General features: G+C 44.1%; 1 long non-coding RNA gene across 1 annotated transcript; it reads left to right on the forward strand.

Moving 5' to 3' along the window:
• The first annotated feature begins 685 nt into the window (after nucleotides 1-685).
• LOC142845067 (uncharacterized) lies at nucleotides 686-19,038 on the forward strand. The gene is made up of 3 exons (XR_012909798.1): nucleotides 686-744; nucleotides 850-1,138; nucleotides 18,935-19,038. It is a non-coding gene; the product is annotated as an uncharacterized LOC142845067 (long non-coding RNA).
• Nucleotides 19,039-20,756: the final 1,718 nt, after the last annotated feature.

Raw genomic sequence — 20,756 nt, forward strand, 5'->3', positions numbered from 1 at the left:
CTCCATACAGGCAAGTTTCCAGGTGGCAGCCAGGGCCATTCTTTCACGGCTAAGTCATTCTAAGGACAGCAATCTCAGGCCTGCTGTATTAACTACTAATAGGAATAGATAGGGGTGGAGGCCCAGGTCTATCCTGTCCCCTGCACCGATCCAGAGAGTTCCCTTTCCTTGTAGGGACCGCCATTGACACAAAACCAGGATCCATGGCTTTGCTGAAGAAAGAATTTCAGGCCAAGCAAGTATGAAGCAGAGTTGGGGGCTCTTGCATCCCTGGCCTTTCTCACCACACCCCGAGATGAAAGGCCTCATTTCTTTTTCCAGATGTCCTTCCCATGTCACCACGGTTCTCCCAGCTTTTCTCTCCTGCTTCAACTCCGTCCAGCACAGAGAGGATCTAGTAGTTTGCAGTGGATGGTAACGGACTACGTATCATAAATTCTGTGCTCACACTTCTGTAGGTCATCTCTGCTAAGAGCTGAAGATCCCTCAAACCTAGCGTGTCTAAACCTGAGCTCATCGCCATCCTCATCTTTGGGTTCTGTCCCCTGCATGCTCTGTGCTACTTAACCACTTTGGTGTCTCATCTGCTGCCGAAGTTATTCGTAACTTCTACTAGCCCCTCCATAATGGCTGGCTGCCCGGTTCTGCGGTCTTACCGCCTAACTCTCTCTTTTCTTCTTCCTCAGCCCATTGCTGGTTCTTCCCTCAGCTTTTGTCATCCTGACTCCGAGACTGTGGCTATGAGTAGGTATTTTTCTGCAAATTCTCTTTTGTCTTTTATTTGTGCTTTCTTGGGTGTCTTCTTCTCTCCTTACCCCTATCCTTTTCTGCTTTGTTTTCTCCATACAGGGCATCACTATGAAAGGTCTCTACTAAGTTCCATTCCAGTCTGGGGTCCTGGTATTCTGTTGCAGAGATGTGCTGTTCTCAGGCAGTTCTCCCTTGGTGGATAATTATGTCTATGATCTTGCTACTCCACGAATCACATGCTGAGAACCTTGATGTGCCCTGGCTGTGACATCATATGACTTTTGGTTTTGGCTCTTCTGTCTCCAGATGAAAATTGGAGTTTGCAAACAAGCTGCCAGGGTACCAGAATCTATCTGAGGAACAACAGCATATTTTTCTGAGCTCCCATGTAAGGATTTTTCATTTGAACATTTAAGTGCCTGAAATTTCTCGTATTGTGTCAATACAATTCTGTAATGGTGTAAAATTGTCGTGTATTTGTCAGGCGGCAGTACACTTCAGAAGACATGCATAAAGGCTATTGGAGCCAGATTCACCTTGTAAGCATGCAAGTTTTTCTTTCTGGCCTGAGGGTGCTGGAATAAAAGTGAGAGTGTTCAAGTCCACAGGACTTTTGGTCAGAAGGCTCCAGAATCATGATAGCTTTTGACTCTTGGCCTCAACCTTCCATCTACCCTCCCTTACCTGCTGTTTGGTCCTAGAGTGGCTCTTCATAGGTTTATAAGTTAAAACTCCACTGTAAAAACTATTTGGTTGAAATCAGTGTTTCATAAACTCTACTTATGCTTATATGTGTTTTCTAAAAACAGTTCCATGATAAGTACTTTGAGAAATTCCAGGTCACACAAAGCTAAGCATATGTCTTCATTAGAGTGTTCTCAATGTTTTGCCTAGGCTAAATGTCTACATGGTAAAGAGGGAGATATAGAGAAATCTTAGCATTTCTTTCCCCCTTTATTAAAAATAGATTTTTTCCATACAATATATTACTGTGGATTATTTGGTGATTTCCATGGGACCCCTTTGGCCAACAACTCAATTGGATGTAATCCAGTCCTATATTGGCAGCTTTATTTGGTGACAAAAGATGGCCGGTTGGGACTCCATCTCCCTTATAGTTGAGACTTCATCAGGATAACCTTCATATATTTTGGGAAGTTTCTATACCACCACTCAAATGCCCTTTAATTCTAGCTGTCTTTCCCTGTATTCTCTCCTTCAATTCCACCTCCCTTCTCCTTCCTTCCCCACTTAATCCTTCCATTCCCAGCCTTCCTGCCGCCAATCCATCTATAAAGTCAATCCTAATCCCCCCATCCTAGGGAGATCCATCCATTCCCCAGTCCCTTCCTCTCTGCCTAACCTCTCTGGGTCAATGGGTTGTAAACTTAACATGTCTTAAGGTGTTTGTTTTGTTTTGTGTTGATCAGATGCCCATTTTCTCATAGAATGTTACTAATATCTAACAGAGCCATGTCTATAAAAATAGCTGATTTAAAAAAAAAGATTTATTTATTTATTTATTATGTATACAGTGTTCTCCCTGCATGTATGTCTGCAGGCCAGAAGAGGGCACCACATCTCATTATAGATAGCTGTGAGCCACCATGTGGTTGCTGGGACTTGAACTCAGGACCTCTGGAAGAACAGTCAGCGCTCTTAACCTCTGAGCCATCTCTCTGCCCCGAGCTGATACTTTGAAATGCACTAACTTAGCCTTTCTCTCCTCTAGGGGACTTGCCTGGAGCTTGGCACATCGACTTGCTTTGGTGATGTGCTGTTTGTTGCTAAGCATGGTGCTCATTTTTGCTGTGGTATGGCTCTGAGAACATCGCCACTTCTTTTCTAACACCCTTAACGTGAAACAATCAAAGAAGCTCACCCATCTATCCTGTAAAATGTCCCGAGGTTCTTCTGTGGAGACAACAGGATTCTTGCCCTGGAAGCACCAAGTGGGCTCCCAGGACAGGGTCACACCTTGATAGCCTGGTATATGAGCTGTTCAGAGAAGATACTCCTAGCCAGGATTCTTGTCCTGGAAGCAGCAAGTGGGCTCCCAGGACAGGTCACACCAGAATGTTCTTTCAGGGCTCCAAGTTTCAGTCGGACTGGATAAATAAGCTATAATAACCTGTGGTACAGAAGGATGACTTTTGTTAGCAAGGTGCCATATATTTCAAAATTGCTGAAAGTAGATTTCCAATGTTCTTGTTACAAGGAATGGCAATTACGTGATATGATGAACTTGTTAATATTTTGAATTATTCTACAATGTAAGAATGTATAAAAACAGGGCATTGTACCCCTTAAGTACCTAACAATGGCCTTCCCCCTTTGGGGGTAGGGTTTCACCAAGTAGCCTAAGCTAGCTTTGAACTCACTACCCTCCTGCTTCTACTTACCAAGTGCTGAGATTGTAGGTCATGCCACTGTGTAGGAAAGCGGAACACTTCTGAAGAGGCTGAGGCTTTTGTCTCTCTGCTCTAAACCTTTCAATGGCCAAGTGAGTACTTACGGGGTGTGGAGCTGAAGCCAAGGCATAGCTTTGTTTGTGTTTGTTTGTTTGTTTTCTCACACAGCAAGGTGACACCAGAATTTTTCTTTTTTTGTTGCACTCTTACCCTTCATCCGAGTTTCCAGTGTCTAAATCAGAGAAGCACATACACCTGCCTCTGCTTGTCCCTGGCAAATAGCTTCAGGATTTGCAGATGCCCAAGTCTGCAATGCTTATGTGCCTATATAAAAATCACATGTGTAAGGTCAGAAAGATGGCTCAGTAGATAAAGGCTCTCGCTGCCAAGCCTGATAACCAGAGTTTGATCCCCAGAATCCACATTATGGAAGGACAGACACAACCCTGACAAGTCGTTCCCTGACCTGCGTGTGTATACACACACAAGTACATATACGATCAATAATAAATACATGTAAAATAATCTATGCATATTCCACTGCGTAGTTCATATACTTGCACATGTGTGTGCATACAAGTACATACACAATAAATAGATAATAAATACATGTAAAATAATCTATGCATATTCTCCTGTATACATCATATGCTTGCATATGTATGGCAGACACAAGTACACATACAATACATAAATAATAAATACACTTATAATAATCTATGCATATTCTTCTGTATGTATCACATCAAGTCTTGATGAAATTTATTGTCCAGTGTAATGTATGTCCTACATAGCTAGTTCTTTGCTGTATTTCTGGGGAGCATGACAAGAAAGAAAATATGCATGTGTCCAATATAGATGATAATTTTTTTTTGCTCATATGTTATTGATCTGAGGTCGGTTGGACCTAAGGAGGTGGCAATGGTGAGTAGAAAGAGAAGGATGAACAGATGGAACTATGCAAAGATGTCTTCCTTGTGGCTGTGGAACAGGGCCTGAGTTATTCTTCATTCTCTGCACCCCTATCCATAACCTCAGACCACATACGCATTATTTCTATACACATCTGTCTTATCCCGTCCATCTTTGGCCATTCTTGGGGATGATGTGTGTGGCCTGTTCAGGGCTGCAGTTAAAGGAGCGCTCTCTGTAGAAGCCAGAGGGCTGGGCTCGGTGGCTGTGGTTTGCCAGCCTAGTAATTGGTAGTGGGAGGAAATTGGCACCCTGCAAGCCAGGCCTTCGGGATGCAAGCGAGCTTGCGGTATTGTGGTTGCTGTGGCCCATGCGAACAGAGATGTAATGTGTGTACCCACAGATCAGAATGAGCGAAGCCACCCACTCTGGCTCCAGGCTCACAGCAGCTGCTCCACCTGCTGCTGGCTGCTGTGAGGCTCACCGGCCTAGGGCTCACTCACCTAGGGTTCACTGGCCTTGCCCCTGGGGTTAAGAGTGTAGGAACTACCCTCAGCTTCCAGGAGCAGCCAGCTCACTTCTCCCACTAATTCCTCCTTGGTGAAGCCAAGTCTCCATAACAAAATTAATATTTTTTCCCTCTTGTAGAGGGCTAGGACCATTCTTCCTCCCTAATTAAAGTTTAAAAACCAAAAGGCACATTCTTTCTTTTGAAATTTGAAAACTTGGCTAAGCCTCCTGCTTCCTATGTTTTAATCACTGATTGAAGAAGTTGCTTAAAGCAGTTGGACAGAGTGGCGCAAGCTTGCGATCTGAGTTCTCAGGAGACAAGGCTGGAGATTCGAAACTTTGAGGCTACATCTTAAGACCCTGTCTCAAGAACGCCAGCCAAACAAAGAGCTGTTTCCTTAGACAAGCTCTACATTCTCCCTAGCCGTGCAGTAGATGATGCCTTTGACGCTTGCTCACTTAGTAGCAGCTGTTGGAAGTTCTTTGGGGGCATGTGGAGATAGCCTTGTCTAGCTCAGGTAGGTCACAGCTACTGGTCTCTTGGGTCTTCATGGGCGCCTGCTGGGTAATCATTGGCGTCGGAAGGTCAGAAACACTCAGATCAAACTCCAGCCATTGCTGCCCCGAGCGTGTACCTTACAAATTGCGGTGCAGGTTAATTACGCATGCGCAGACCACGGATGTTTTCCTTACTCCCAACAACGTTTCGCCATGTCTCAGACACTCCCATTTCTTTATTGTGCAAACACCTGCAAAGCCTGGTGTTAGGAGATAGATTTGAATCTGAGGATTTCCCTGGCCACTTTGTAAACTCTTTTTCAAAACTCACGGCTTCTTCGGAGATTGCAATACCACACAGCAGGCAAAATGGGCTTGGTTTAGGGCCACCTGCTTTGGAGAGCCGCTTCTCTCCTTCCCCCATGTGGGCTGTGGGGCTCTATCTAAGGTCATCAGGCCATCTTTAGGGCCATCTCACTTGCCCTCATCAGGTTACTCCCCACCTTTTGTCACCAACCCCTGCCTGCCTTTTTTAGCCTTTCTTCCCATCGACCTCAGTGTTCCCCTGGCTCTGCCAAGAGCACACTGGCATTGTCCTCATCTGAAGTTTTTCTTTGCTCATACCATTTTTTTTCCTCCCTGTACTTGTTGAAATCCTATGGCTTTTTCAAGGTCTGTGAACCAATTAGGGTTGGGTTTAACTGCATTAAAAAAAAAAATTGCTACCCTGATTGAACAAAATAGGGATTAATTTATCTTGTTCAGCAAGAATTTCAGGGCTCAACAATGCGAAGCTAGATTATATCCAGGATCTGGGCTCCTTCCAACTACTCACTTTGTCCCTTTTAGTGGCAGTGGTATATCTCTAGGCCTCACACGCCTTCCGGGGAAAGAAGAGGTAGAAGCCGTATAAAGATCCCTAGAATCAGCCTACACAGGTCTCACTGGTCAGAAGAGTCACCTAACCACCCCCAGCTTAGAGGAAGTCTGGGGAAATATAAAATTTTCTAGCCGGTAAAGGTCAGCCAAAAGGGAACTGGAATGGGTGTGGGTGAGAGCCTGTTGAGGTGACCCTGCCTCCTTGCAGCCTTCCGGCATTCAGACTTCTGCTTGGAGGCGGCGTCTGTGATCCTTCTGAAGCACTCCTATCTGCCCTGTGCTATTCACCCATGCTGTGTACCTAGGGGCAGCCTCGCTCTTTAGTCCAGGTTGGTTGAGAAAGAGCAAATGCACTATGATGACCCTCCCGCCCTGCCTCCTCCGTGCTGAGATTACAGACGCATTAGGAACTCCTTAGGGTAACATCTCACCTTGTTGCCTCTGAGCGTCTTTCGGATGAATTTGTGATTTGTTTCTCTTCCTGTGTGTCCTTTCTTCTCTTCTCATCCTAAAATATAGTTGGTAGGCAGTCCATAGGCCACTCTTCCTTTAAACCCAGCTGAATTAAATGGGGGGTGAGGGATGGGAATGGCACACTTATACAAAAAGGCCATATTTAGAATGGGGGTGCTGAATTAGAATTCTGGTCTCACTCTGTAACTTGGTGTGAATAGCATGGCCTTCTTAGACCTGTTTTTCATTAGCAAAATTAAAGGAGCCAACTAAATGTCCCCCAAACTTTTCTTTCAGCTCTGAAATCTTAATGATGTTCCTGAGTGGGCGTGATCAACCTCTCTGGGACAGTTGATGGAGATGGGGCCCATTGGGGTCAGTAAGATCCAGCAAAACAGGGAACAGGGGAACCCAAGAGTATGCCACCCACTCTCATAGTATATGGGCCCAGGACAAGCCCAGAGAAGCCAAAAGCCAAAAGGAGACTGGGCCAGACCAGTGTTTAGGAGGCTGGAGGTGAAATGTCAAATTTATGCAAACCTAGGAGATGAAGTTTTAGGGAGAAAGACTACCTCAGCCTCCTTCTGAGACTAGCATCCTATTAAAAAGAGAATAGCTCTCATGAACACTTCTGTAGGTATAGGGGAGAGAGACCCACGTCTAGGACTATGTGTATGGGATGAGTGACCAGGGTCTGCGTCACAGCCTACAGAAGAGAGAGGTGAGACCTGGGGATTGGAATTTTGCGTCTACTCATATTCTACTCATGAGCTGTCCTCTCTGGACTTTACATTCCCCTCCATGGATGAGCGTTGCTCACATCACCCGTTCCCCAGTCTTTGGTGGTGAAATAAAAACAATTAAAAGCTTAAACAAGTTCTGCAGTTGGCAAGGCAGCTTCCCGGCAAAGGTATTGTGGAGTCCGGGCAGCATCTCCACAGACGCCACTGGAAGAGGCTTGTCAGCTACAGCATCTCCGCAGACGCCACTGGAAGAGGCGCGTCAGGGTCCTTGAGCGCTTAGCCGGCTCTCTGACTCCTTCCTCTGCTTCTGCTTCTGGGATCTGTTCCCTTTCTAGCCATTTCATTTTGATCCCAAGTTTTCATGGTCTTTAGAAGAAAATAGATTGTAAATAGTGGCTCATGATGCCACACATTAATTATTTGACTTGGTTCGTTCTCATTCCCATCCGTGAGTTCTGTTGTCCCCTCCCGAACCCAATCCAGGGCTTGTTTTTAATCTCCCCTATCCTTACCACATGCACTCATCCAGGAGATGCCGTGACACATCCGGCCATTCCCAGTCCCTGTCTCCAGGTTTAATGACTCACAGGTGGGCCATAAAAGCTGCTGTGGAAAAGAAACCTCACACTTGGGTGAGACTGCTGGTTGTAGGCAAAGCTCCCTCAACGCAGGGGAAGTTGCTGACTTTGGCATTTTTTGTCACCTGTCAGAGAAAGACGGTTGGTGCTTATTTCACAAAAGACCGGCCACGCCAGTTTCATGGGACTCTCCAGGAGGAAACGCAGCCCAGATATGTGATTCTTCTTCCTTGTGTTTCAGCTCCTTAATGGCAATGATGCCCAGCTGTCGCCTCTGGAATCTCTAGGAGATGCCTAAGCACAAAGCCATAAGCTTCCACACGTGTTCATTCATCTCTGTAACCTCAGAAGTTCCAGACTCCTCTGTCTGCTCTCTGTACCCCCCAGCACACTCAACCCCGCAGGCTTGACCCTAGGGCTGCAACAGAACCCCAGCTGTGGTCTCCCTTCCCCTTCTCCATGCTTCCTGTAGATCCCACAGACCACCTCCCTCCTGCCCTCCCTCCCCCCACTTATCACTGTGTTCCAGCCCCCAGTTTAGGTGGCCACCCCATGCTCCACCACAGGTCATACCTGCCGGAAGACAAAGCAGGCTGCCCGCAGACCTTCTCTGCTTTCTCTGTTGCCCCAACTGCACCTCCCCCCATCCATGCCTCCTGTGGATCCCACAGACCATTCTGTCCCGACCTCCCAGAAAGCAGCACCTAGACCTGTAATTATTCCAAACCCAAGTGCCTAGATGCCAGTGTTAAAACACAATTAATAACAACAGCCAGGGCAATATTTCTCCAGTAGAGGCCAGCTATCCTACAACAGCAGGTCCTGAATATTCCAGTATAGTTGAAGTATAAACAAAAGACCTTATACATATAAAACCACCTATACGAAGATGATAGAGGTCTTTAAAGAGGAAATGGATAAATCCCTTAAGGAAAGCTAAGAAAACACAAACAATTAGACAAAATGAATAAATCCTTTAAAGAAAAGCAAAAAAAAAAAAAAAACCCAAACAGTTGAAGGAAATAAAACGGTTCAAGATCTAAAAATGGAAATAGAAGCAATAAAGAAAACACAAACTGAGGAAATTCTGGAAATGGAAAATCTAGGAATTCAAACAGAAACGAGAGGGGTAAGCTTTACCAACAGAGTATAAGAGATTGAAGAGTGGATTTCAGGCACTGAAGATACAACAGAACAGAGGGTCTCAACCTTCCTAATGCTGCGACCCTTCAATACAGTTCCTCATGTTGACCCATAACCATAAAATTATTTTTTTTGCTTCATAACTGTAATTTTGCTACTGCTATGAATTGTAATTTAAACACCTGATGTGGGACCCTGGGAAAGGATCATTTGACCCTAAAGGGGTCTTGACCCTAAGGTTGCGAAACACTGTAACAGAAAAAATGGATACATCAGTCAAAGAAAATGTTAAGTCTAAAAAATCCCTGACACAAAACATCCTGGAAATCTGGGGGACTATGAAAAGACCAAAACTAGTATTAATATGAATGGAGGAGGAGAAGAATCCCAGCCCAAAGGTCCAGAATATATTTTCAACAAAACCATAGAAGAAAAGGTTCCTAAACTTAAGAAGAAGATGCGTATTAAGGTAGGAAAAGCATACAGAACACCAAATACATTAGACCGGAAAAGAAAGTCCCCTTGCCACATAATAACCAAAACACTAAATGTACAGAACAAAGAAAGAATATTAAAAGGTGCAAAGGAAAAAAAACCAAATAATATATAAAGACAGATCTATTAGAATTACACTGGACTTCTCAATGGAGACTGTAAAAGTCAGAAGGGCCTGGACAGAGTTCTTGCAAACTCTAAGAGACCATAGATACCAGTACAAACTACTATACCCAACAAAACTTCCATTCACAAAGATGGAGAATTAGAAATTCCATGATAAAGTCAAATTTAAATAATATCTATTCACAAATCCAGCCCTACAGAAGATGCTAAGACAACTCCAACCTAAGGGGATTAACTACACCCATAAAAACACAGGAAGTAAATAAGTTCACACCAGCAAAACCAAAAGAGGGAAGCATACACACACCATCACCACCACACACTAATAGGAATCAACATTGGTTATCGATATCTCTCAATCTTAGTGATCTCAATCCCCAATAAAAAGATACAGACTAATAAAATTGGGTGTGAATGCAGGATTCAAGAAACACACCTCAACATCAAGGATAGACAGTTCCTCAGGGTAAAATTGAAAAAAGATATTCCAAGCAAATAGACCTAAGAAGCAACCTGACATAGCCTTGAACACGTTGGCAGAGGGGACAACTTTGTGACCAGAGCACCGAAACCACTAAGATTAACAATTAATAAGTGGGGCCTCATGAAACTGAAAAGATTGTGTAAGGCAAAGGATACTGTCAATAGGACAAATCGGCAGAGAAAAAACTTTCACCAGCTCCACATCCGAGAAATTGTTATTATCCAAAACATATAAGTAATTCAAGAATCTAGGTATCATAAAAACATCAAATAATCCAATTAAAAATGGGATACAGATCTAAGCAGAGAATTCTCAATAGCGGAATGGCAAATGGCCGAGAAACACTTAAAGAAATGTTCAGCATCCTTAACCATCAGGGAAATGCAAATCAAATGAGATTCCATCTTATAGCTGTAAGAATGGCTAAGATCAATAACACAAGTGACAGTCCATGCTGGTGAGGATGTGGAGTAAGGGGAACCCTCTTCCATTGCTGGTGGGAGTGAAAACTTGTACAGCCACTTTGGAAATCAATATGGCAAATTTTCAGAAAATAGGGAATCAATCTATCTCGAGACCTAGCCACAGCATATACCCAAAGGGCACTCCAGTATATCAGAAGGACAGTTGCTCAACTATGTTCATTGCAGCTTTATTCATAATAGCCAGAATTTGAAAACAGCCTAGATGTCTCTTAACTGAAAAATGGATAAAGAAAATGTGGGTACATTTACACAATGGAGTATTACACAACTGTTAAAAACATTGTTGTCATGAAAGTTGCAGACATAATGGATGGAACTAGAAAAAAAAATCATCTTTAGTGAGGTAACTCAGACCCAGCAAGGCCAATACAGTTTCTCTCTGCAAACTGACAGTAGGTCCCCATTGGAGGGCAACATCCATACAGATAATTGAATGTGGAGAAGTCTAACTGGTGCCTGAAGGGAGTCTTCACCCTATGTTCTAATCTTTGGTGCAGGAAGGTACTCAGAAGGCTCCTGAGAAACATGGACACCAACCCAGCCACAAAACCTTTGATCTACAATCTATCCTGCTTGCAAGATGTGCTGGGGAAATGGTGGAAGAGAACTAGTTAGTTCTGCTAACTCTCACTAATCAGAGACCAACCAATGTCTGACTTAACTTGAGGCCCACTCCATGTGAAGAAGCCCATGTTCAACACTGCTTGGATGGCCAGGAACCAGAGACTGGATAGCCCAGACTCTTAGAGTAGAACCAAACATGACTAGTCTAAAAAAATATTGTCTCATTTTAAAATAAGCCACAAAATTAAGTGCTTTGCCTCAGTCTATTTGATCCCATGGAGCATTTTCTTTCTACTTCCCCATAGTAAAATCAAAAATAAGAGAAAAAATACTAATAAGTTGAAAACTGTTACACTTTACTTGGAAACTGAGAATAAATTATAAAGCCAAATCTTATCTCCAAAAAGAAACAGAGATTGACATCAGTGCAAACATACCAACCTTGAATACAGGTTTAAGATTCCTTGAAACTGAGACAGCATCTTTACCTATAAATGGAAGTGTTATGCCCAGATCACGCAGTTTCCCCAAAAAACAAGGGGACGAAGTCCCGTATGTAAAAGTAAAGAGCCTTTATTCTTATTCAAGTTTGAACTTGGACTTGGGACAGAGAGCCCCAAGCTAAGTTGGGGTGGAGAGTTTATAATAGCAGAAGTTGGGGTGAGGGATTTTTAAGGTTCAGGACCCCTGATTGTCTGACATTTGTCTAGTAGTGCCCTGGCGAAAAGGGGATGTATGTATGCTGGGCTGAGGGATGGCAGATGATCTTATCTACAATGGTTGGAACATTAAGCATTTCCTTTGGAACGGTAGGTACTTTCCCCTTGGATGACCCGTTCCTGGGTGGTGCCTGGGTGATCTAATCTGAAACTCAGGCCTCTATTGAGCTTGTCATGGCTGGGCCCTTCAGAAAGATCAGTGTCTGTAGGTAGCACCCACTGAAGGCAATACATTACTAGTTCACTTGGAGAACAGTCATCTTTCTAAAGATGTTTATTAAAGATATATTTATTTTTGTTTTATGTGCAAGAGCATTTGCCTGCATGTATATATGTGCACAATGTGAGTGGCTGGTGTAATGGAGGCCAGAAGAGGGTGTTGGGTTCGTGTAACTGGAGTCAGAGATAGTTGTGAACTGCCATGTGGGTGGTGGAGCAGAGCTTCGAGGCCATCCATCCCAGGCCAGTATGGACTATGTGAGATCCTGTCAAGCAAACCAACAAACCTATTGGCTTTCGCTATATCCTTTTCACCACCCCTTTTAGGCAATCAAAGTCTTGGAGCACGTGACAGGTCATGGTGAGTTTTTATCAGAAGCAGAAGCACGCAGCTAGAATGGGAGGGTTTGAATGTCCAGCATGTTTCTGGGTGCTTACAAAAGCTCTACAAACTGGACGAAGGTACTCAAACCCTACTCCTCTGTAAGGAGTTCCGTCCCTTCTACTCATGCTTCCCCACAGCACCAGGGACATCAGCTGTTTTTCTCTCGTGGGACAGCTGTATTGTGCCTAGAAACATAGAAGGGCTGCCCCGCGGAGCATTCTGTGAGTTCTTGAGCTCACAATGAGTAGTGCTGCTGCGGTGGGTTAGCTCAGTCCCCCTACCTCACAAATGACCCGTCTGCTCTGTTTTCATTATTTCTTCTCCCTGCTCATAAATCCCCCTAGGGCTTTTAAACTCTTTCCATATGTGTCGGGGTTCTCTGATTCAGGATGTGTTAGAGTACTAAACACATAGTAGCCACAGCTATGCTTTATTACAGGACTCCAACATAAAGCAAAATCCAAGAGGAAAGGCACATGGGACATTGTCCAGCAGAAACCAGGGCCACTTTCAGTAATCTTATCAAGTAGAGCTATACACAATATGCTTAAGTCCTCTGGCAACCATGAGCCGGATGCACCATTCCAGAAAAGCTTACTTGGTAGTTTGAATAAAAGTGGCCCCCATAGGCCCATAGGGAGTGGCACTAATAGAAGGTGTGGCTTTGTTGGAGTTGGTGTGGTCATGTTGAAGGAAGCTTTGAGGTTCCAGATGCTCGAGCCCAGTGTGTCATTCTTTTCCTGCTATCAACCGATCTGGATATAGAACTCTCAGCTCCTTCTCCAGCGCTGTGTCTGCCTGCACACTGCCACGCTTCCTGACATGATAATAATGGACTAAACCTCTGAAACTGTAAGCCAGCCCCCATGAAATGTTTTCCTTTATAAGAGTTGCTGTGGCCATGGTGTCTTTTCACCAGCAATAGAAACCCCAACTAAGAAGCTTACTGAGTTTAGGAACCATAGTATGCTTACTGGGGTCAGTCATGCAGAGACCTCTGTAGCATGAATAATAAAAACCCAAAGACAGGGTATAGGGGTTAAAGCTAAATAATCACATCTTGAAATTAGCAGGCAAATGAATGGATCTAGAAAACATCATACTGAATGAGGTAACCCAGACCTAGAAAGATGAATATAATGTGTACTCACTCATAAGTGACTTTTAGACATAAAGCAAAGAAAAACCAACCCACAATTCACAATTCCAGAGAACCTAGACAACAGAGAAGACCCTAAGAGAGACATGCATGGATCTAATATACATGGGAAGTAGAAAAAGACAAGATCTCCTGAGGAAATTGAGAGTGTGGGGATCATGGAAGAGGGCAGAAGGGGAGCGGGGAGGAAGGGAGGAGAGTGGAGAAAAATATATACATTGCAATAAAAAAAAAAGAAAAAAGAAAAGAAAATGATAACTAAGCAAACCCATAAGCAGCGTTTCTGCACTGGCTTCCCTTGATGAAGAACCAGTTACCAGTAAGCCAAACAAACCCTCTCCTTCCTTCCCGGAGCTGCTTCTGGTCATCGTGTTTACCACAGCAGCACAAAGCTAACAAGGACAGGGACTCCTGGCTATGCTCCAGGCCCCCAGCTGGTGAGTAAGGTCAGTCTCACTGGGCCAGTCCAAGACTGAAGACCACCCCTGAGTAGTTTCCCTAAAATCACCTCACCCCATGCTTGGCCTCATTGTCTTAGACACATGCCACCATCTGGAAGTTTATCATGTATTTACCAGTATGAAAACATAGCTCCTGGGCTTACATCTATGGCTCCACGTATGTAACTTTCAGTCGTCCTGGTTAACCTCTTTATGTTACATGTTTTAATTGATTTGTTTACTAATTAAAAAAAGAAAGAAAAACAGAGCAGTAAGCCAATAGAGAGACCTTTTACCTCTACCAATGCTCAGACCAAAGGGGCAATCCTCAGACTGCCTAGACTGCACTGTGTCTCTACCAAATCTCAGACTCTACACTTGAGTGTGTTCTGGTCTCTTCCCTTATATATTCCTCTCTCTGCCCAGCCATATCACTCCTGTCTCCACCTCCCTAGTTCTCGGTTTAAAAGTATATGACTTAAAAGTATGAGCCACCACCACGTGGATCTATTTCTGGATGGATCTTGTATAGGCCAAGGTAGCTTTGAGTTCAGAGCTCCCTCTGCCTCTGTCCCCAAGACCTGGGATTAAAGGTGTGTTCCACCACTCCCTGGCCTCTGGTGGCTTAGTTTTGTACACTGACCTTCAGGCAAGCTTTATTTGTTAATAACAAATAATAAAATATCACTACAGACCTCTGCTTAGCATGCTCAAAATTTCAGACCCTCTGAAGCAAACCCAGTACTTAGCACAAACCATACTGTCAGCACAAATGTTTTAATATAAATGAAAAATAAGGGTCTCTCTTATCATTCAGGCAGTGGTGGGATCCTTCCATAAAGCTGTGTCCCTACCTTTAGTCAGCTGCCAGGCTTGCAAGGAGCAGTTTTAAGAATTGTCAGGATTGGGCCTCTGAGGCTGTTTCCTTCAAAGTCACTTCCTTGATCCTCAGCGAAGGCATCTTTAGAAAATAAAAATACCACCAAGACCCCATGCAGGGTGGACGGGGGACCTGCCATATTGTTCTTCCCTGCCAGGCAGGGTCCTGTACCAGTCCAATAAAAGCAACTTCCACCCCCTCCCCCATAAAGCACTGTAGGATCCTAGAGTTTTGTGTGAACTCTTTTTCTCTAGCCTGAGCTACCCAATTTGGTTTAGGACAGCTCAGACCTGATGCCTTCCAGGGCAGAGGGAGAATGTGAGGTCAATGTCCACCCTAGTTGGCACACCTAAGAACGCAGTTGACAATGACGAAGCATTCCAAGTAAAATGTTCAATAGTCAGGCAGAACAGGTTAATAGGCTCCTGTTGGACTTCCTGGGGGTGGGGTGGGGCTCCCACCATAGGTCTCCAGTTCTTTCTAATGAGCTCAGTTCAGTCCCTGGTGGTAAGATTGCCCAAGGCATTAAAATGGCACACAGATGTGGTCAGTATCAGGAGATGTCCTATGCAGGGCGTGTGGAGCTGTGCCACGTCTCGCCATCCTGGAGCTGGTGATCAGAGATGCAGCCATCAGTTGAATTCAAAACTCTCCCATAGACTCTGGGAGAGGCAGCAGAGCCCGTTTTCCTTCAGGAAGAATGGAAGTTTCCAGAGACAGTTCTGAAAGACAAAGACCACCAATGCCTCACAGAGCCCCTGGGTCGACCCCAGGACTGTTTTTGCTGCCGCTTGGTTTTGGTTTGTCTTTGCTGTTTCATTTTCCAAGTGTTTCATCTCGCAACCATAACTTGCGCTGCTAACACCACCCCAGTGGTCCAGCCAGAAGGGTAGTCACAGAGGCATTTCCATGGTGTGTAGCCAGTAGGAAACACCATGTCCAGGAATCAATCAAGGAGTTTTTAAAAATCATAAATTTTCAAAGTATCTCAACCTGGATTTCTAGAACTTCCCACTTTTAACTCCTGAGCAGCCTAGAAAAGCCACTCGGGGCTTGAGCGTAGCTGAAAAATCATCAAATGGAAACAACTAAAAACTGCATTTTAAAATTCCATCATGTTTGCATCTGGTGAGTGGCGCTCTTTGAATACTGATTGTTTTATGCCGAAGGACCCAATGGGCAAAAGTAAAACTCATCCTCATGAAGATGTATTCTGTGTCTGACACTCAACTGTTTGAACTTGAATTCCCTCATGAGTGGCAACATGCAGGGAAGTTCTATTACGCTTTCTCTTTTCAACTTTCCCTGATTGCTAGGGAAGACCACTCTAACATTTATATCACTCTATAAATTAAAGGTTCTCTAACTTGAAATCTTTTTGACATTTTTCATCAGTACCAGTCAATATACCTAGCAAGAGCTATGCCTGACTGAGCAGCCTTGGGCAAGGTGTGGTCCCATCCATCACTGACCCATCATTGTCTCCTCTGGTCAATTCTGAAAGGTTGTCTGACGAGTTATCAACTGTATAAAATCCCTTCCAGGGAGACAAGTTTCTCCTTCGGCTGGCATCAGGCTTCAACTTTCTTCTTCTTCCAACATGAGGTTCCTGGGGGAACTCCTGCTTCCTTGGGCACCATTGTTTCAAAAGACTAATGGCTAACGGGAGGGCCACAGTGGTTTTTTCTTTAACACACCTCTTTAACACTTCTGAGGATGGCTCCATCCTCTTCCTTCTTTTTCTTCTAGCTTGTCTAAGCTTTAACTCTGGACTCTGTTGCTTCCTGCCCCACTCATTTGGATGAAATACCAATACAAACTTTTGATGTCTTTGGCTTACCCAAAATTGGTCAGTCAGGCTTTTACCTCCTACCTGGAGGAAAGGACAAACCAAAGCCATCGAAAAGACTGGCCTTCACTCATTCACCAGGGGCTCTACCAAGGCAGTTCTTTTGAAGACAGAGCATCACCTTCAAATCCTATAAGTAACTTTGGCCTTTGTAACAGATGATAAGTCAGCTATATTTCCATGTCATTCCCAAGGCCTCAGGCATCTTGATCCCAAATCATCATTTCCTGATAATCTTGTCAATGCAAAAATGCAACTCTCACCTCAAAGGGAATAAGAGATATGTTATTCTAGAGTAGCCTATATGTGGAGTAGCCTATGAATACAGATTTAGGTTACTCAAAATAGCATATTCCAACGTGGTGGCAGTTTCATAATTTTTATAGTAACAGAACAAAGAAAGTCATAAATCAAGGTATTTTAAGAACACATTGGTGGAAACATCAGATAGGTAGGTGGATGTGGTGCTTTGAAAGAAAATGGCCTCCATAGGCTCACAGGGAGTGGTACTATTAGGAGGCGAGGCCTGGTTGGAGTATGGAGGAAGGGCATCACTAAGGGGTGGACTTTGGTGTCTCAGAAGCTCAAGCCAAGCCTCTTCCTGCTGCCTGTGGATCCAGATGTAGAACTCTCAGTTCCTTCTCCAGCACCATGTCTGCCTGTGCATCACCATGCTTCCCACCATGATAATGGACCGAACCTATGAACCCATAAGGCAGCTCCAGTGAAATAAGAGTAGCTGTGGTCACGGTGTTTCTTTACAGCAGGGGAAACATAACTAAGACAGTGAGTGATAGCAAAATGGCGAAATCTTTGTAACAGGCATCAAATGCTATATGGTGACATTCCTGGCCTTTGGGTTGATGGACGCTGAAGTCTGTAAATTCTGAAAAGATTTACCTAGCGGTACAGAAATTTGGGACCATCTTTGCTTGGTTGCAACATAACCTTTCTCTGCTCTTTGTGAACTTGTCTTGGAGACCTCAGGTCATAGAAAACGTAATGGCCACTAACACTTCGGTTTCTTGTCTCATGAATTAAGAGTGAAACCCCTGGGTCACAGAAGGTGAGTTTTAGAGAGAAGTTGATTATAGATTCATAGGACAGGTGGGAGCTTAAAGGAAGCAGAGCCCCTCTGTCATAGAAGGGGACGTCCTGGGAACTAGAGGACCACTCCGCTCCCACTCTGGTGGCTTCATAATGACTTATGGTAGAAACCGGGCAGAGGTATGGGAAGGATGGGAAGGATATGAGCCCGTCAGTCCAGCTGGCCCAACACCCAGGTGTCTCCTCTCAATTTCAGTCACATCATCTCCCGTAGCATCCAGATGGAGGTGCTTGTTTAGGAGATGGAGTAAGAAAAAAGTGGGAATCAGAATCCTGTCCTGGCATTCCTCTGGCAAGGCCAAGGCCAGTCTTGGCAATGCTGCTTTAGGGTTCCTCCTCTACCTGAGCATCTCCTGTCTCCTGTCCTTGTCACTAATAATCACACAGATGTTTGCTAGGTCACAGAGGTGAACAATGAATGGTTATTAGGAAGGCTGAAAATAGCCAAAGATAATTCGACTTTGCATATACAAAGTTCCCACTGTCCATGGTCACGGAAGTTCTAATATGCCAGCCAGCCTCAAAGAGTCTTTCCACTGGAGGCTTTGCTTCTGGGAAATTCAGTCTATAACTCCATCCTTCCTTTCCCAACAGTTCTCATTCTATTTCAGATCCCTTATGACACTTTATGTTGGAGCCTCCAAGTTTAGTGGCTCACTTGTGTTACCAAACTTGGGGTCACAGTTCAAACTCGAAGAATCTAGCTTCAGTGGCTCATCCTTAAGAAGCCAATTAAAATAGGCAACTTTCTATTTAAAAGTAATTTATATTGCATTTATTCAACGTAGCCCCATTGCAGAAAAGTGATCCGCTGGCCCCCTCAAGTCCATCTTGCGGGTCCTTAAGTGAAAGAAAGAACTAAGCTGTCCCAGTCCAGGTGGGTCCTGACTACCTTTGTCTTCATTAGGTTGTAAATCTCTCTCCTGGAGAGGAGAGTTTCCGCTCTGGCTGGCCCAGGCTTTTCTTGTCCCAGCATGAGATTCCTGGGATCCATTGTTTTAATAATCAAACAGTTGAAGTATCTTTTTAGAATATATTCATTTCTGTTAGGTGGGTTATACTGGGACTCACAACTCAGCATATTACCTCCTACATAGCCACGGGTCAGTTTGCTGAAAGAACATAAAGAATTGTTGACTTTCCAGGCTCCTCCCAGTGGTGTCGTGGAAGGAGACATGTGAATTCCCAAGCGCAGCACTGAGACAGACATGGAGAAGCTGCTTTTGCTAAAAAAGCATTGATGCCTCACCTGCGACCACAAGGCTGAAAGTACAAAGATAAGTCATTGTCCTAAGCCTGTCATCACCTCGGATGTCAATGAGAGTAAACCCTTATCCACGAGGCTGAAGCTGTACCCCAAAGCAGCAGAAGAAACCATCACCCAAGAACCTCTTTGTCTCTTCAAGCAATAAGGACCACCCTATGAGACCAGAGCTGAGATGACCTCAGGAAGGAACCTCAACTGAGACTATGTAATTGCGCACACCTCTTGGCCTTTGCCCCAGTTCCTTCTCCATTTAAACCTGGAGCTCGTGTAAGTACCCCAAAGATGACTTGGGATTCACGTTTCTTCTTCTTCTTCTTCTTCTATGATTTATTCACATTGAACAAATCTCTTCTATCTGCTTTTCAAACTGTCCATCGCTGTAATTAGTGTACTAGATGGCTGGCTCTGGCTAGCCTGCTGGTCCTCCAGAGTCCAGATGTTTGCCCTAAACTCTAGTTGCAATACCTCTCAAATGTTGTCTGTGGATAATTCAACCCAACAGAGTTCTTTTTAAATGGTTTTTACATGTATGACAATTTTGGCTTCGTGTGTATATGTTCAGCTTATACGAGTCTATCGTCTCTTAAAAAGAGAACCTTTCTAGAGTCCTGGCTCCTTGGGTTATTAATTTAGTAAATCCTAAGTGCTCCTTGGATAAAAATCATTTCCTAGGAATCTTCACATAGGCCCACTTGTTGGTTTGGTTTGGTTTGACTTGATGTTGGTTGTAATTCCCTTGAAACAATCTTGCTGCTGCGTGGCCAGGCAGAGCTCAGGAGGCTGCCTAAGTCTCTCAAGTGCTGGGATTACAGTGTTATAGAAATAACATGCCCTCTCAGTGAGAAACCATTCCATACACTTAGACATGAAAGCAAAACTCTTCACTTAAGTGCCTGGTCGACAGGTGCTAACGCCCAGATGAGAATCGACCCCAACAGAAGATTTGGTTAGCTTCTACACACCTCAGGCTTAGTCATTTTACACACTCTGTCATCTTTAAATCTCTTCAGGTCACACTTCAAACAAACAGGGACAGGAGACTGAGAGTCTGGCTGCTTAGGCAGATAGATTTACACAGCAAAGCTATTGCCAGAATCATTTATTAGGGTCACCCGTGTTGTTCTTGTCCAGTAGTTGTTACCCAGGGTCATCTTGCCCACTGGGCAGAATCATGTTTTTCCTGAAAAAAGGACAGGGGACTTAAAGAATAATGTGACCCTGGACTGTCCTCTTTTGGAGCATAGAGATAAATGAATCTTGGTGAATAAACATTCACAACTTAGATTTCGCGTATCTCTAACAGGCCTGGTTAGCATATTACTTACCTTTGGGGTATTTTGCTACTTGTGTGGCCTAATGTCTCTGAAGCAAATCTAGCAGTGAGCCCTTTATAACACCAATACTATTTCTTTAAGTTTCTTCTACATCAATAAAAATGCTTAAACAACACTCAGATGCTGCTCATTTTGACTTATTGATTAGTATTGCCTAAGAGACCCCCAAAACATGACTATTTCTTTTGGCCGTGGTTGACCCCAGATGTAGAAGGTCAGTCCTTATCTGAGAATACCTTGCACTTCAGACACAGGGCCCAGAAGTACCAAACTGTATCTGACTTGAAAACCTGAGGACCAGAAGGCACCATAAAAGCTTCTAAAGGAGGAAATCAACCAATAGCTCTACCAAGCTGTGATGCCTAT

The sequence above is a fragment of the Microtus pennsylvanicus genome, chromosome 2 (genome assembly GCF_037038515.1).
Source record: "Microtus pennsylvanicus isolate mMicPen1 chromosome 2, mMicPen1.hap1, whole genome shotgun sequence".
NCBI lineage: Eukaryota > Metazoa > Chordata > Mammalia > Rodentia > Cricetidae > Microtus > Microtus pennsylvanicus.